Source organism: Erpetoichthys calabaricus, chromosome 13 (assembly GCF_900747795.2).
Source record: "Erpetoichthys calabaricus chromosome 13, fErpCal1.3, whole genome shotgun sequence".
In the NCBI taxonomy this organism is placed as follows: Eukaryota; Metazoa; Chordata; class Cladistia; order Polypteriformes; family Polypteridae; genus Erpetoichthys; species Erpetoichthys calabaricus.
In genome coordinates, this window is record NC_041406.2 from 70,200,523 (window position 1) to 70,216,443 (window position 15,921).

Genomic DNA, 15,921 nt, shown 5'->3' on the forward strand with positions numbered 1-15,921 from the left:
GGACATATGGCATTCGCAACAGCATCATCCAGGTGGATGCTACACACTGGTGGTGTTTGAAGTGGTTCCTCACTGTCGCTATAAAGTGCTACACTGTATATACAGGTGCTGGTCATAAAATTAGAATATAATGACAAAGTTGATTTATTTTAGTAATTCCATTCAAAAAGTGAAAACTTGTATATTAGATTCATTCATTACACACAGACTGATGTATTTCAAATGTTTATTTCTTTTAATTTTGATGATTATAACTGACAACTAATGACAGTCCCAAATTCAGTATCTTGGAAAATTAGAATATTGTGAAAAGGTTCAATATTGAAGACACCTGGTGCCACACTCTAATCAGCTAATTAACTCAAAACACCTGCAAAAGCCTTTAAATGGTCTCTCAGTCTAGTTCTGTAGGCTACACAACCATGGGGAAGACTGCTGACTTGACAGTTGTCCAAAAGACGACCATTGACACCTTGCACAAGGAGGGCAAGACACAAAAGGTCATTGCTAAAGAGGCTGGCTGTTCACAGAGCTCTGTGTCCAAGCACATTAATAGAGAGGCGAAGGGAAGGACAAGATGTGGTAGAAAAAAGTGTACAAGCAATAGGGATAACCGCACCCTGGAGAGGATTGTGAAACAAAACCCATTCAAAAATGTGGGGGAGATTCACAAAGAGTGGACTGCAGCTGGAGTCAGTGCTTCAAGAACCACCACGCACAGATGAATGCAAGACATGGGTTTCAGCTGTCGCATTCCTTGTGTCAAGCCACTCTTGAACAAGAGACAGCATCAGAAGCGTCTTGCCTTTGGACTGCTGCTTAATGGTCCAAAGTTATGTTCTCTGATGAAAGTAAATTTTGCATTTCCTTTGGAAATCAAGGTCCCAGAGTCTGGAGGAAGAGAGGAGAGGCACAGAATCCACGTTGCGTGAGGTCCAGTGTAAAGTTTCCACAGTCAGTGATGGTTTGGGGTGCCATGTCATCTGCTGGAGTTGGTCCATTGTGTTTTCTGAGGTCCAAGGTCAATGCAGCCATCTACCAGGAAGCTTTAGAGCACTTCATGCTTCCTGCTGCTGACGAACTTTATGGAGATGCAGATTTCATTTTCCAACAGGACCTGGCACCTGCACACAGTGCCAAAGCTACCAGTACCTGGTTTAAGGACCATGGTATCCCTGTTCTTGATTGGCCAGCAAACTCGCCTGACCTTAACCCCATAGAAAATCTATTGTGAAGAGGAAGATGCAATACGCCAGACCCAACAATTCAGAGGAGCTGAAGGCCACTATCAGAGCAACATGGGCTCTCATAACACCTGAGCAGACTAATTGACTCCATGCCACGCCGCATTGCTGCAGTAATCCAGGCCATAGGAGCCCCAACTAAATATTGAGTGCTGTACATGCTCATACTTTTCATATTCATACCTTTCAGTTGGCCAACATTTCTAAAAATCATTTTTTTGCATTGGTCTTAATTGATATTCTAATTTTCCGAGATACTGAATTTGGGACTTTCATTAGTTGTCCGTTATAATCATCAACATTAAAAGAAATAAGCATTTGAAATGCATCAGTCTGTGTGTAATGAATGAATCTAATATACAAGTTTCACTTTTTGAATGGAATTGCTGAAATAAATCAACTTTGTCATGATATTCTAATTTTATGACCAGCACCTGTACATGTAATTAATTCATATTTTATTATTATTTTGTTAAAGTATTCAACGTACAATGAACATGATGCAGAGAAGAAAGTCTGCAAACAGTGGTTTTGCACTGCTCTCTAGTCCATGACAACACCACACATATTTAATTAGACGTTTAAATGATTGTACGATGACTTTCACTCCAACAGTGTTTTCCTGCTTTATGCATTTCTCCGGTGAATATTTAAAACGCAATTAAAAAATGCAACCTAGTATGCATTTGTGTTATAGATTAACCAAACAGTGCCTGTGCTAGCAGCAGTTTGGAAGGAATCCACAGAAGCTGTGGCCTGTGTCACACGAGCACAAAAGTGGCTATAAAACACAGATAGACATTTCACACTACATTAAGTAATATATTATCATAATATTAAAAGTACAGTGCACATTCAGCAGAATATATTTTATTAAGTCTCTTTTCATAGCAAACCGATAAATGCAGAGGTGGGTAGTAACGAGTTACATTTACTCCGTTACATTTACTTGAGTAACTTTTTTAAAAAACTGAACTTCTAAGAGTAGTTTTACTGCACCATACTTTTTACTTTTACCTGAGTACATTTGTGAAGAAGAAATGCTACTGTTACTCCGCTACATTGGGCAACACTCAAATTGTTACATTTTTTCCATTAGATACGCTATATTTTTGCCAGAGAGAAGCCGCCAGTGGATCTACTGCATGACTGTTTCACCAATCAGACGTAGCAATAGTAATCACAAGACTTTATTTCACCAATCAGACGTAGCAACAATAATCACAAGACTCCATTTCACCAATCACATGTAGCAACAATAACCACATGGCTCCATTTCACAAATTAGACGTAGCCATGCAGTCACATGACCACACACAAACTGTAGCAGCATAGCGGCACAAACTCCTCACAGACAGCAGACAGGGAAAGAAAGAATACAAGTGGAACCTCAGTTTGCTGCGGTGGGTTGGCATCCTGCCCGGGATTGGTTCCTACCTTGTGCCCTGTGTTGGCTGGGATTGGCTCCAGCAGACCCCCGTGACCCTGTGTTCGGATTCAGCGGGTTGGAGAATGGATGGATGGATGGATGGACCTCAGTTTGCGAGCATAATTCGTTCCGGAAATGTGCTCGCAATCCAAAGCACTGATATATCAGAGCGAATTTCCCCATAAGAAATAATGGAAACTCAGATGATTCGTTCCACAACCCAAAACTTCTTCTTCTTCTTTTGGCTACTCCCGTTAGGGGTTGCCACAGCGGATCATCTTCTTCCATATCTTTCTATCCTCTGCATCTTGCTCTGTTACACCCATCACCTGCATGTCCTCTCTCACCACATCCATAAATCTTCGCTTAGGCCTTCCTCTTTTCCTCTTCCCTGGCAGCTCTATCCTTAGCATCCTTCTCCCAATATACTCAGCATCTCTCCTCTGCACATGTCCAAACCAACGCAATCTTGCCTCTCTGACTTTGTCTCCCAACCGTCCAACTTGAGCTGACCCTCTAACGTACTCATTTCTAATCCTATCCATCCTCGTCACACCCAATACAAATCTTAGCATCTTTAACTCTGTCACCTCCAGCTCTGTCTCCTGCTTTCTGGTCAGTGCCACTGTCTCCAACTCATATAACATAGCTGGTCTCGCTACCATCCTGTAGACCTTCCCTTTCACTCTTGCTGATACCCATCTGTCACAAATTACTTCTGACACTCTTCTCCACCCATTCCACCGTGCCTGCACTCTCTTTTTCTCCTCTCTTCCACAATCCCCATTACTCTGTACTGTTGATCCCAAGTATTTAAACTTATCCACCTTCGCCAACTCTACTCCCTACATCCTCACCCTTCCACTGACCTCCCTCTCATTTACACACATGTATTCTGTCTTGTTCCTACTGACCTTCATTCCTCTCCTCTCTAGAGCATATCTCCACCTCTCCAGGGTCTCCTCAACCTGCTCCCTACTATTGCTACAGATCACAATGTCATCAGCAAACGTCATAGTTCATGGGGACTCCTGTCTAATCTCGTCTGTCAGCCTGTCCATCACCATTGCAAATAAGAAAGGGCTCAGAGCTGATCCCTGATGTAATCCCACCTCCAATTTGAATGCATCCGTCACTCCTACCACAGACCTCACCATGGTCACACTTCCCTCTTACATATCCTGTACAACTCTTACGTACTTCTCTGCCACTCCTGACTTCCTCATACAATACCATAGCTCCTCTCGAGGCACCCTGTCATATGCTTTCTCCAGGTCCACAGAGACGCAATGCAACTCCTTCTGGCCTTCTCTAAACTTCTCCATCAACATCCTCAGAGCAAACATTGCATCTGTGGTGCTCTTTCTTGGCATGAAACCATACTGCTGCTCACTAATCATCACCTCACTTCTTAACCTAGCTTCCACTACTCTTTCCCATAACTTCATGCTATGGCTCATCAATTTTATCCCCCTGTAGTTACTACAGTTCTGCACATCCCCTTATTCTTAAATATTGGCACCAGTACACTTCTTCTCCACTTTTCAGGCATCCTTTCACTTTCCAAGATTCCATTAAACAATCTGGTTAAAAACTCCACTGCCATCTCTCCTAAACACCTCCATGCTTCCACAGGTATGTTATCTGGACCAACGGCCTTTCCATTATTCTTCCTCTTCATAGCTGTCCTTACTTCCTCCTTGCTAATCCATTGCACTTCCTGATTCACTATCTCCACATCATTCAACCTCTTCTCTCTCTCATTCTCTTCATTCATCAGCCTCTCAAAGTACTCTTTCCATCTACTCAACACACTCTCCTCGCTTGTGAGTATGTTTCCATCTTTATCCTTTATCACCCTAACCTGCTGCACATCTTTACCAGCTTGGTCCCTCTGTCTAGCCAATGGGTACAGGTCCTTTTCTCCCTCCTTAGTGTCCAACCACTCATACAACTCATCATACACCTTTTCTTTAGCCTTCGCCACCTCTCTCTTCACCTTGCGCCTTATCTCCTTGTACTCTTGTCTACTTTCTGCATCTCTCTTCTTTGCCATCCTCTTCCTCTGTATATTCTCCTGTATTTCTTCATTCCACCACCAGGTTTCCTTTTCCTCCTTCCTCTTTCCAGATGTCACGCCAAACACCCTTCTTGCTGTCACCCTTACTATATTTGCTGTAGTTTCCCAGCTGTCTGGTAACTATTCACTGCCACCCAGTCTCACCTCCTCCCTAAACTCAATCTTGCAGTCTTCCTTTTTCAACTTCCACCATTTGATCCTTGGCTGTGCCCTCACTCTCTTCCTCTTCTTGATCTCCAACGTCATCCTACAGACCACCATCCTATGCTGCTTAACTACACTTTCCCCTGCCACCACTTTGCAGTCTTCAATCTCCTTCAGATTGACTCTTCTGCATAGGATGTAATCTACCTGTGTACGTCTTCCTCCACTCTTGTACGTCACCCTATGTTCCTCCCTCTTCTTAAAATACATATTTACCAGAGCCATGTCCATCCTTTTGGCAAAATCCACTATCCTCTGACCTTCTTCATTCCTCTCCTTGACACCATACCTACCCATCACATCCTCGTCTCCTCTGTTCCCTTCACCAACATGTCCATTGAAATCTGCTCCAATCACTACTTTCTGTCCCTTGGGTACACTGTTCATCAATTCATCCAACTCACTCCAAAAATATTCTTTCTCACCCATTGCACACCCAACTTGCGGGGCATATGCACTAACAACATTCATCATCACACCTCCAATTTCCAGCTTCATAATTATTACTCTGTCTGATGCTCTTTTCACCTCCAAAACACTCTTGACATACTATTCCTTCAGAATAACCCTTACTCCATTTCTCCTCCCATCCATACCATGATAGAACAATTTGAATCTACCTCCTATCCACCTGGCCTTACTTCCCTTCCATTTAGTCTCTTGCACGCACAATATATCAACCTTCCTTCTCTCCATCATATCGGCTAAGTCTCTCCCCTTACCAGTCATACTGCCCACATTCAAAGTTCCTACCCTCAGTTCCACACTCTTTACTTTCCTTCTTTCCTCCTGCCTCCGGACACGTCTCCCCCCTCTTCTTCTCCTTCTTCTTTTTCGGCCAACAGTAGCCCAATTTCCGCCAGTACCCTGTTAACTAACAGTACTGGTGGTGGTCGTTGTTAACCCGGGGCTCATCCGATCCGGTATGGAAGTTTGTATTGTTGTCCATATATTGATTTGGCAAAATTTTACACCGGATACCCTTCCTGATGCAACCCTCCCCATTTATCCGGGCTTGGGACCGGCACAAAGAAACACACTGGTTTGTGCATCCCACTATTCATATAAAAATGATTAATACAAAATATAAAGTAATAATACATAAAACAAAATAACTAGCACTTTACCTTTGAAAAGAATCATGGCTGGTGTGAGTGAGTTTCTAAATTCTTGTGGGATCTCACCCAACGGGACGACACGCTGAAGAGTGTCCTGAAGCAACTGCAGGCACCCAGCGCTGTAGCAGTTCGCCGTAAAAGCAAATCGATGCTATCATGCTATAAGCACCTGCCGTTGATGGGTGATACAAAGAACAAGGAACATTATAAATGCGCATGGCACAGTATTGCTTGGCCACTAACCTGGGCATGACCCTGCCTGACTGCTGTGTCTGTGTATAAGAGAGTGGCAGATCCCGCTACAATAAATTACTGCGCTGTTCCTGTTTCAAGCTGAATAAAGATGGTGTCGCTAAAGTATTGAGACTCAGCTTTGTGTTTTGGGATGCAAGACGGGGACTCACACGTCACAGCACACATACGTGGTCACAATGCTGTAGTAAACAGTATACGCTCGTATGGATGTTGACTATATGAGTGAGGCACGCCGACTAACGATTGCCCAAAATTCCGCAGCGAGAGAGAGAAGAACCATCAGCTCAGTTGTGATCACATGACACTTGGCAGACAAAGCATATACAGACTACTCATATTGCAAGACCTTGCTCGTTTTTCAAGTCAAAATTTATTAAAAATTTTAGCTCATCTTGCAAAACACTCGCAATCCAAGGTTGAACTGTACATGAAAAATGAGAGCCAACTCCTGCTGAAGCTTAACCATCACTTCACTGAGAACAAGCACGTTTTAACCAAACATGCACAGACACAGACAGTCAAGGTAAAGTGAGACTTCTTGTACGTGCACAAGCTGCCTTGTTCTAATGTTATTTTCTACCAGCTGTGCTGTTTGGAGGGCAAGTGAATATGCAGTATTATACTGTCAGTGTACAGTCAGTATATCTTGTCACTGTAAGTAGTTTGCACTGTTCAAACATACATATTACCTACTGTAGGTATTGGCTTCCAAAGCTTTGTTGTGAAAAACTGAGATTGGGAACTTTGTGTTATTTGTGTATCTTTATTTTGTAAAGATGTCATTTATTTGTACTCATTTTTTATTTTATTATTTGGAAATAGCAGAATTTGCACATTATTTTATATTTTTGTCTGTCTTATCACAACATTTCTAAAAAATAAATGATTTATTATGATCAAAGTTACTCAGTACTTGAGTAGTCTTTTCACCAAATACTTTTTTACTCTTATTTGAGTAATTTTTTGGATGACTACTTTTTACTTCTACTTGAGTAATATTATTTTAAAGTAACGCTACTCTTACTTGAGTACAATTTTTGGCTACTGTACCACCTCTGGATAAATGTTGTGTCATCAGGTTCAAATTTAAGGCAAACTATCCTGGTAATGGTCAATATGGAAATTACACATTCCCCCTGTATTTCCATGGACCTTCACCAAGAAAGCTGCTTTCCCCCAATCTCCTAAAAATGTGCATAGTGAGTAGAATAGTGTCTCTCAGTTGGTTCAGTAAGAGTGAGCACAGTGTACTATTTGACATTTCATGTAATGTAAGTTAGCAGGTTACAAGTAGAGTATGACGCCAATTTTCAGAAGAAAAAGACGGGAAGTTAAATAAACTGTGTCTATCCTCTACCACACTGTTAATGTAACAAAATGCTACAAAAGGGCAGCAAGTAGTAATTGGAGTAAGTCAGTAATTGACTGGAATGTAACTTTGGTTTTTAATTGGAATGACTGAGTAATCATGATTTCCTATCTTTTAGAGCAGGAGTTCTTAAACTTTGTAATCTGAAGAACCAGTAATTAACTGCGACCCAAGAAGAAGATTATTTTACTGACAACAGAGCCATAAACAGACAAATGACATAGGCCATAAAAATATGTAAAAAAAATAAAATAAACACAAACATCATGTCATGTCATTTAGTCTCGACCAGGGTCATAGGGGTGCTGGAGCCTATCCTAGCTAGCATTGGGTGCAAGACAGAAACAAGCCCTGTACAGGGTGCCAGTCCATCGCAGGGCAAACGCACACATATACACCAAACACACACTAGGGTCAATTTAGTAACACCAATCCACCTAAACTGCATGTCTTTGGACTGAGAGATCAAACCGTGGCAGACATGGGGAGAATATGTAAACTCCATGCAGGGAGGACCTGGGACATGAACCCTATTACAAGGCAGTGGCGCTAACATCATGCCATCCTCAACACGAATATGTTGTTAATAAAATTATAATTGTAACTCAAAACAAGAAATAGATTCCTGATGTAACAGCAAGAGTAAATGCTTAGTGCAAGCTTAGGTATATCATTACATAATTAAATTTTTGTTGCACAATGCAAGGATGTGATGATTTTTGAAAGGATAGTATGAATGGTCACTTAACTTATGAAGCAAGTAAAACTTAAAGCAATCAAAAAAAGCAGTATATTTGCTTTGCGTTTAATAACGTTTTTAATATAAAGTTTTTCAAATGAGCTCCACCAATTAATATAACAATATATTGTTCTAAGTGTGTGCTGTGATGGACTGGTGCCCTGTCCAGGGTTTGTTCCTGCCTTGTGTCCTATGTTGGCTGGTAAAGGCTCCAGCACCCCCTCCCAACAACCCTGTTCAGGACAAATTCAGTTCAGTTAGACAATGACTGACTGACTGATTCTAATAAATGAGTTTACAAATATTTAATACTAGCAAAATACTTCGCAGCGGTGAAGTACTGCTTTAAAATTTTTAAACTGAGGGAAAATATACCAATAATTATTTGTTAAGGATCTCTTTGTATACCACGTTGTCAGTTTGGCCCTCCGGTTGTAATATGACCAAGCTTTGTGCTGAGCTTACTCTTGAGCATGCAACGTATAGTTGGCCATGTGAAAAGCAATCTTGCCTCAAATCAATGCCAACCTTTTGTAGGGTCTGTCCCTGAGACTTATTAATTGTCATTTCAAAGCAGAGCCTTCCTGGAAATTGGAGGCGTTTGAATTGAAATGGGTTTCATCGATAACTTCGCATCCAGCTTTTGAGAGTTTAAACATTCATAAACATCAAAGTGTCCATTACTCAAATCGTCACCTGTGAATCTAAGATGTTTAAGAGGCATTGGCAGTTGTCCAAAGGTGTAAAATATTTGGCCATTTCGGAACACTTGAAAGCGACAACCGAACAATTCAGCGGCAGCCATCAACTCACATGCAGAACCATAGGTGAAGGGCTTAAGCATTTCACTCTTATAGTGCTCCTGTGTAGTATAATTATCTCCTGTACCGTCATCAGTCCACACCTTGAACCTGTCCCAGTCATTCAATACATAAGACACAATGTTCCTCCGGATATCAAGAGTGAGCCTGATATGGCCGTGCAATATGTAATACAGAGAATGGAAAAGGCAGTCGCCATCTCCGGGCATGGAAACCACTCAGTAAGTGACAGTTCTTTGATTGATGGTGATCACCTCGATAGACATGTTAATGGGGGTACAGTTGGAATGATAAAGGAAATGGGTACCTGAACAATGTAAACTAAGTCTAAAATACCTACACAATAACTATAATCATAATAAACGAACAATAAAACAGTGGAGAAGCCGTGTATTAAATAAAAAGGCTGCAGTTATCAGCAGGGAGATGTGAATACCGTGGCGATGCAAGGAAGGGAATGAAGAGACAGGAGCGACAGACGGCCTTATATAGGCAGGCAGCCAACTACGTAGGGAGACGTGGGGATGGGGGACTCAATGCCGCCTCACATGGCGACCGAGCTGCAGGCTATGAACGTAATATGTATGTAAGTAGGATTTAGTTAGCGTTGGCAACCCGGGTACCAAATTTCTTGTAGATGGGCCCATAAGTAACAAAGACCGTTGGAAAATTCCATATGGCGGCCGACAGTGGCGTCATACCACCGAAATAAGTACATACATCAGTTTCGGTTAGCGCAGGGAAGCCACCTACCAAATTTCGTGAAGATGGGGCCATAAATAAGAAAGTTTAACATGGCAGACGTTGTAGACCGTTATGACCGTTACGTGTACAATTTCGAAATGAAACCTGCTTAACTTTTGTAAGTAAGCTGTAAGGAATGAGCCTGCCAAATTTCAGCCTTCTACCTACACTGGAAGTTGGAGAATTAGTGATGAATGAGTCAGGGCTTTGCCTGTTATTAGTATAGATCCTGGTTTTCATTTAACAGGTTAATAAATAAACTAAGTAAAAAAGTAGTTAAATTATTCCTAAAAAATGTATGTGCTATTCCTTTATATGGATGATGGGAAAAATATTGGTGAATAATTTGGCAAACAGACCAGTTTGAAATGTTTAATGCTACTGACTGACATTATGTTGAATGCCTACTGCTTTCTTAACCCTTTGATATTTTACAATGTTCTTATGGTCCTCAATGGTCCCAACATATGTTTTCACTATGAATAGATTGAATTTTATCATCACAATTTAGTACTAGGGTGTTGTACCGTATTTGCCATTATGAATGTAGTGAGAAGTCAAGTAAAATGACTCCTTTTATTGGCAACTAAAAAAGATTACAATATGCAAGCTTTCGTGGCAACTCAGACCTCTTCTTCAGGCAAGATGTAATACAGAAACTGGAGTTCCTAGTGTTTATATACATATTAGGACAAGAAACAACATTGGTAAATCTTTAAGTGAGAAATCTTAAATGTAAAAAATTAACAGACCTCTCCAGGCTAAGATTCATTTAGAGGGAAAGGAGAACAATGTACAGTAGACCCTCAGTCATTCGTGGATTTTTCCATAGAACCTATCTAATAATTGTTAGCGGAAACCGCAAATATCCTCTGCAATTTTTATGGCTTTTTTCGTGGCCATACTGTACTGTAGAGAGAACAGCAAGCAACTGTAGAGGAAACGCGGCTTTCCTCTAACTAGCCAAATAGAATTTGAAACTGCGACTCCCAGCAGTCCCTGCAGTGGCTCTGATTGGTCTTCTGCTGAGGGTGCTGGGGCTATTGGGGTCAAAGAATGTCAGCGCGGCTTTTAAAAAGTGGCCGGTGACCAACAGCAAAAAAAAAAGTTTTTGTAATTTGTGTTTCAAGTTCCTGTCTCTCTGCCTGCCTTCTGTTGGGTTACCTGTACTTATTAGTTTTGTCCTGGATCGTTTCGTGTTTGGCGTCTGCATTGTCTGCCACCTGCCTGTGTACATGAGGACTGTAAGTGGATTCATGGCCATCCTGCAAAGAAAGAAGCGCTCCTGAACCCGTCTTCACCATTTCAGGAACTAGCGGTAGGACTATCTTTACATTCCCATTCAATGTGCGGATCTCTGGACTATCTTCATCATTAAATTTCATCCATTGCCATTTTTCATGAACATTTTTCATGATTTACTGTGTGTGTTTTGTTGGTGCTTTGTTGTATTTAATGTGTAATCGCTGTAAGGGGAACAGGGGTGATATCGTTGTTTTCATTTATTTCATTTGTTTTCATTACATTCTTTATTTGCTGTTTGATTACCGGATTCCTTTGTTTTTGTCTCTGTTTGTGAGTGCGTGCAGGTCGGGCCAAGGCTGGGTGCGTCCCTGGAATCTCCCCATTAAAAATAAATAAATCGCTGTCTTCTTGACGGTGTGAATCTTAGCGGCACCGGACTGCTACAGCGTTATTCATTTCTCCTTGCTGCTGATTGATTGTGATGCATCTCCAGCTGAGTGTTCTTGTGTTTTCTGTTTTGTTCCTCTTAACCCTTAAACCACCACAACCAGCTATAGTCATTTCCCAGTGCCATATGCAAACATGCAGGAGCTGATCAGTCAGTGCCGTACATTCATTGAGCAGCCAGCTCGTGACCACTGCCAGCTCTTTGTGAGCAGGGGGGCTGAACGCACCCGTGGAAGACACGGACGCTCCTCAAAAAAACCCTCTTAAAAAACGTTAATAGACTACTTTCACATTGCTCCCTTACTTGCTGGGCTTACTTGCGGCTGCTCTGTTGTGTGATATGCTTCTCACGCGACGTTACACATACTTAAAATCCTGAACAGCACCTGTCCTTTTTGGCTGATTGCTTTGTTTCTGTCTCCTCCCCCAGACATCCTCTGTTCTTGTTGGGGGTCCCACTCCTGTTGTGCTCCCCTATGATGTTTGTCTATTCTTTAATCGAGAACTAACTGCATACTGAGCTCATTTTACTTCTGAAAGAGAGACACGTTTGTTTGAAGTGTTTGAATAAAGTTCCTGTCTCTACAATCTCCTGTGTTTCTGTGCAATTCTGTGACCCAAGCGTGACACCCTGCAGCCTCACTGTCTCAGGATTTATCCGCTGCACTAGACTAGCCTGCCAGCATCAGCGTTTACCTCTGTGTGCTTGTGTGCTGCCAGTTCAAGTGCAGTTGGCTCGGTGATTTACTTAATTTCATCCATGGTGTCAGTTGCATCTTGTACATAATAATTCATTACATTTATATAGCGCTTTTCTCAGTACTCAAAGCACTATCCACACAGGGAGGAACCGGGAAGCGAACCCACAATCTTCCACAGTCTCCTTACTGCAAAGCAGCAGCACTACCACTGCGCCACCTGTGAGGACATATTGTTCCAGTAGTTTTTAAAATATTTTTTAGTTCATTAACAGTGTGTAAAATGATTAATGTTACAGTAATTGTGATGCTCTTTGCATGAAAAAAATGTGTTCTATTAAAATTTCCATTTCTAAAATTAATGCATCCAGGGATGCATTAACCCCCAAGTATGTGGCAGTTTAAGGGTTAAAGCCCCAAGATGCCGCCGAAATGCCCTGCACCATCTAAGGCTTCTGGCAATGAAAACACATTTGCATGAATTACAGTACATATAGCGGTAACATCGGTATTTTACATTCTAGCACTGCGGGAGACATAGCAGTACAGTATACAGGTTTACCTTTACATTCTTTTTTTTAGGTAATGTATTACCGTTTATACTTGCGTATAAGTCAAAAAATTTATGCCTTAAAATTCATTCAAAAAAACAGGGTCGACTTATCCACGGGGCAACACAATTGTCCATATAATTTGGGTAATGACATTGTACACTCAACGCTTCACGGTGTTAAGTCACCGGTCATCTGCTGTTTCCCATGGTCTTTGAAATAATTATAAGCCAGCAATACTATTGCTAATTAGCTAGTTTTTTTCTAATTTCATTAAATAATTCTTTAAACTGTGAAATACTTGAATTTGAGCATTAGCTTTTGCAAGTTTTGGATAACAAACATACCATTAGCTGCCACGTGCAACCAGATTTGGAATTAAAAGAACCAAGGCAATGCACGCTATCAATGCGATGCAAGCGCAGCCCGCGATTCATAAAATTTCTCTGCCTACCTGTTTGTCTCGTCTGACAGTAGCTGAAAAGCAGCATCAGGAGAGATCAGCCTGAAGTAGTCCAGCAGCGGATGATCTGTCGTGTCCAACAGCAAGCCATGCTGTCTTGTGAAGTCCGGTAGCCAGTTCGGCTCCCACGGATCAATGCCTGGGTATTCCTCCCACGCGAACCTTGCTGCGCGAATGCGTTCAGTTGGCAGCCGATCAGCTGGCGTGGCATCGGCTGGTGTCCGATCAGCTGATGCCGGCTTCTCACTCTCTTGCTCGATTCCTGATCACTGTCAATAAAATCCGATTCTGAAAAATCAGAGTCCGACTCAGCGATAATGTGCAAAATATCGTCTGCCGAGTGTTTTCTTTTCTGCACTCGCTTCGCTCCCTTGTGACATGTCGATGCCATCTTGCCTTTGTTTACATTTGTTTACATTTCACAACTCACGCACACGCAAGGATCAGTTGCGGAGTCAACGAGTCTAGCATTTCTTCAAGCACAGAGGGAATGCCTGTGACGTGACAGTGAGTTTTGTCGCCATTAACAGCTGATTGTCGCCCTCTATCTCTGATAACTGTCAAGTTTTACCCTCGACTTATACATAACAAATAACAAATTTCATAATTTTCGGCTTAAAAATACACTCGACTTATCTGCGAGATCGACTAATATGCGAGTATCTACGGTAAGCTGAGTTTGAAATTAAATTAAAGTGTTTTGGGGCCATATTTAGGGTTTAAACTATACAAATAGGCATTTTTTTAACCAAATCCAAAATTTGCGGTTCTTCACAATTCGCGGGTGCTCTAGGAACATAACCCTCACGAATTTTGGGGGTGTACTGTATAGTCAAGACCTTTGGATAAGATAACTGTCCAACGTCTTTTGAAGTTTCTGATGAGTTTTTCAATACAATGTGGTGTGGGTCTGTAGACAGGTTCTCTGAGACAGTCCGAGAGATGCAAACAATTCTCATATCTGGCCATAAAACTCTTGTCTCTATTCAAACCATGTTGTAATGTGTTAAATTTTAGCATGAGTTTAGCTTCCATTTCTTTTCTCTCTTGCTGTATTCTGAAGTTGCCCATAAGCACTCTGACTTTAAAGACCTTCTCACAGTGTCCATGGCTGTTTGAGAATGAATTTACACAGGTTCCACATAAAGTATGGCAACACAGATGTTCCTGTAGCAGCTCACTTCAACAGCCATGGACACTGTGACAGGGACTTTAAAGTCAGAGTGCTTATGGGCAACTTCAGAACACAACAAGATTGTTTGCATCTCTCAGACTGACACAGACAACTTGACTACAGATCCCCATTGTTTCATCAGAAACTTCAAAAGACTTTGTTGGACAGTTATCTTATCCAAAGATCTTGACCCATACATTGTTCTCCTCTGTTGCTTAATGAATCTTAGCCTGGAGAGGTCTGTTAATTTTTTAACTTTAAGATGCCTCACTTAAAAGTTTTCCAATGCTGTTTCTATCCTGGTGTGTATATACACTCAGGGAACTCCTGTTTCTGTAATACATCTTGCCTAAAGAACGGGCCTGAGTTGCCTCGAAAGCTTGCATATTGTAATCTTTTTTAGTCAGCCAATAAAAGGTGTCATTTTATTTGACTTCTAACTACATCAACACAGTTTGAAATATTGTTAAGAGGAGGAATTATTTCTTGCCAAAACATGTTAAACTTAATGCAATATCTTCTTTGCACTTTTGTTACACACTGAGATTCAATATATGCTGTAACAGCGAATACATGATGAATGGTCACTGAAACTGCTTTTAGTATGGCACTACAATATATATATCCCCACCTTGTACATTCATACTTCATAACATTTTGAAAATCGTCACATTCTTGTGCTGCATCTGTTATTTTCATTTCAACATTTCAAACTAGAGCCTTCAGCTTTAAAGCCTGTTTGTGTCATTGCTCTTGTCTCTCCCACATTCTTATATACGTCTTCGCTTGTCAGTCATCTCATTTTGATTGTTTCACTGGCTATGAGAGCAGAGATGGTGTCGTGGGGAGCGTTTATTGTATTTTTGTACCACAGAGATGAAGGCTCTCTTTTATGTGTCAAATGGCTTTGTTTCACATTCTTTCATAATAAATATTATGCTAAAGTGAGGGCGGTACATCACTCAGCATGAAATTTGCGCTTGGTTGAGCTGGACTAATTTTACTACACAATTGTGTTGTTACCCATAATTCTACAAACACTGATCTACAGTAAATTGCAAGAAGCAAGATTCATTCATTCCATTAGTCTCAGGAGTAAAGGTTAGTGGGCAAAGAGCACCTTACAGTTAATTCCTGAGTATACAGTTAATCGTTATTTAAATTTCCACATTCTATTAAAAGAAAGGCTAGTATTTATACATTCTACTACAGTATAACCTAAATGAATATTAAATCATACATACTTTACCTCACTACATTATTTGCAAATTAAACTCATTAAGAGAGCTACAAAGATTTAAATCACTCTCTTACTATTTAATGTTTTATGTTATTACAGT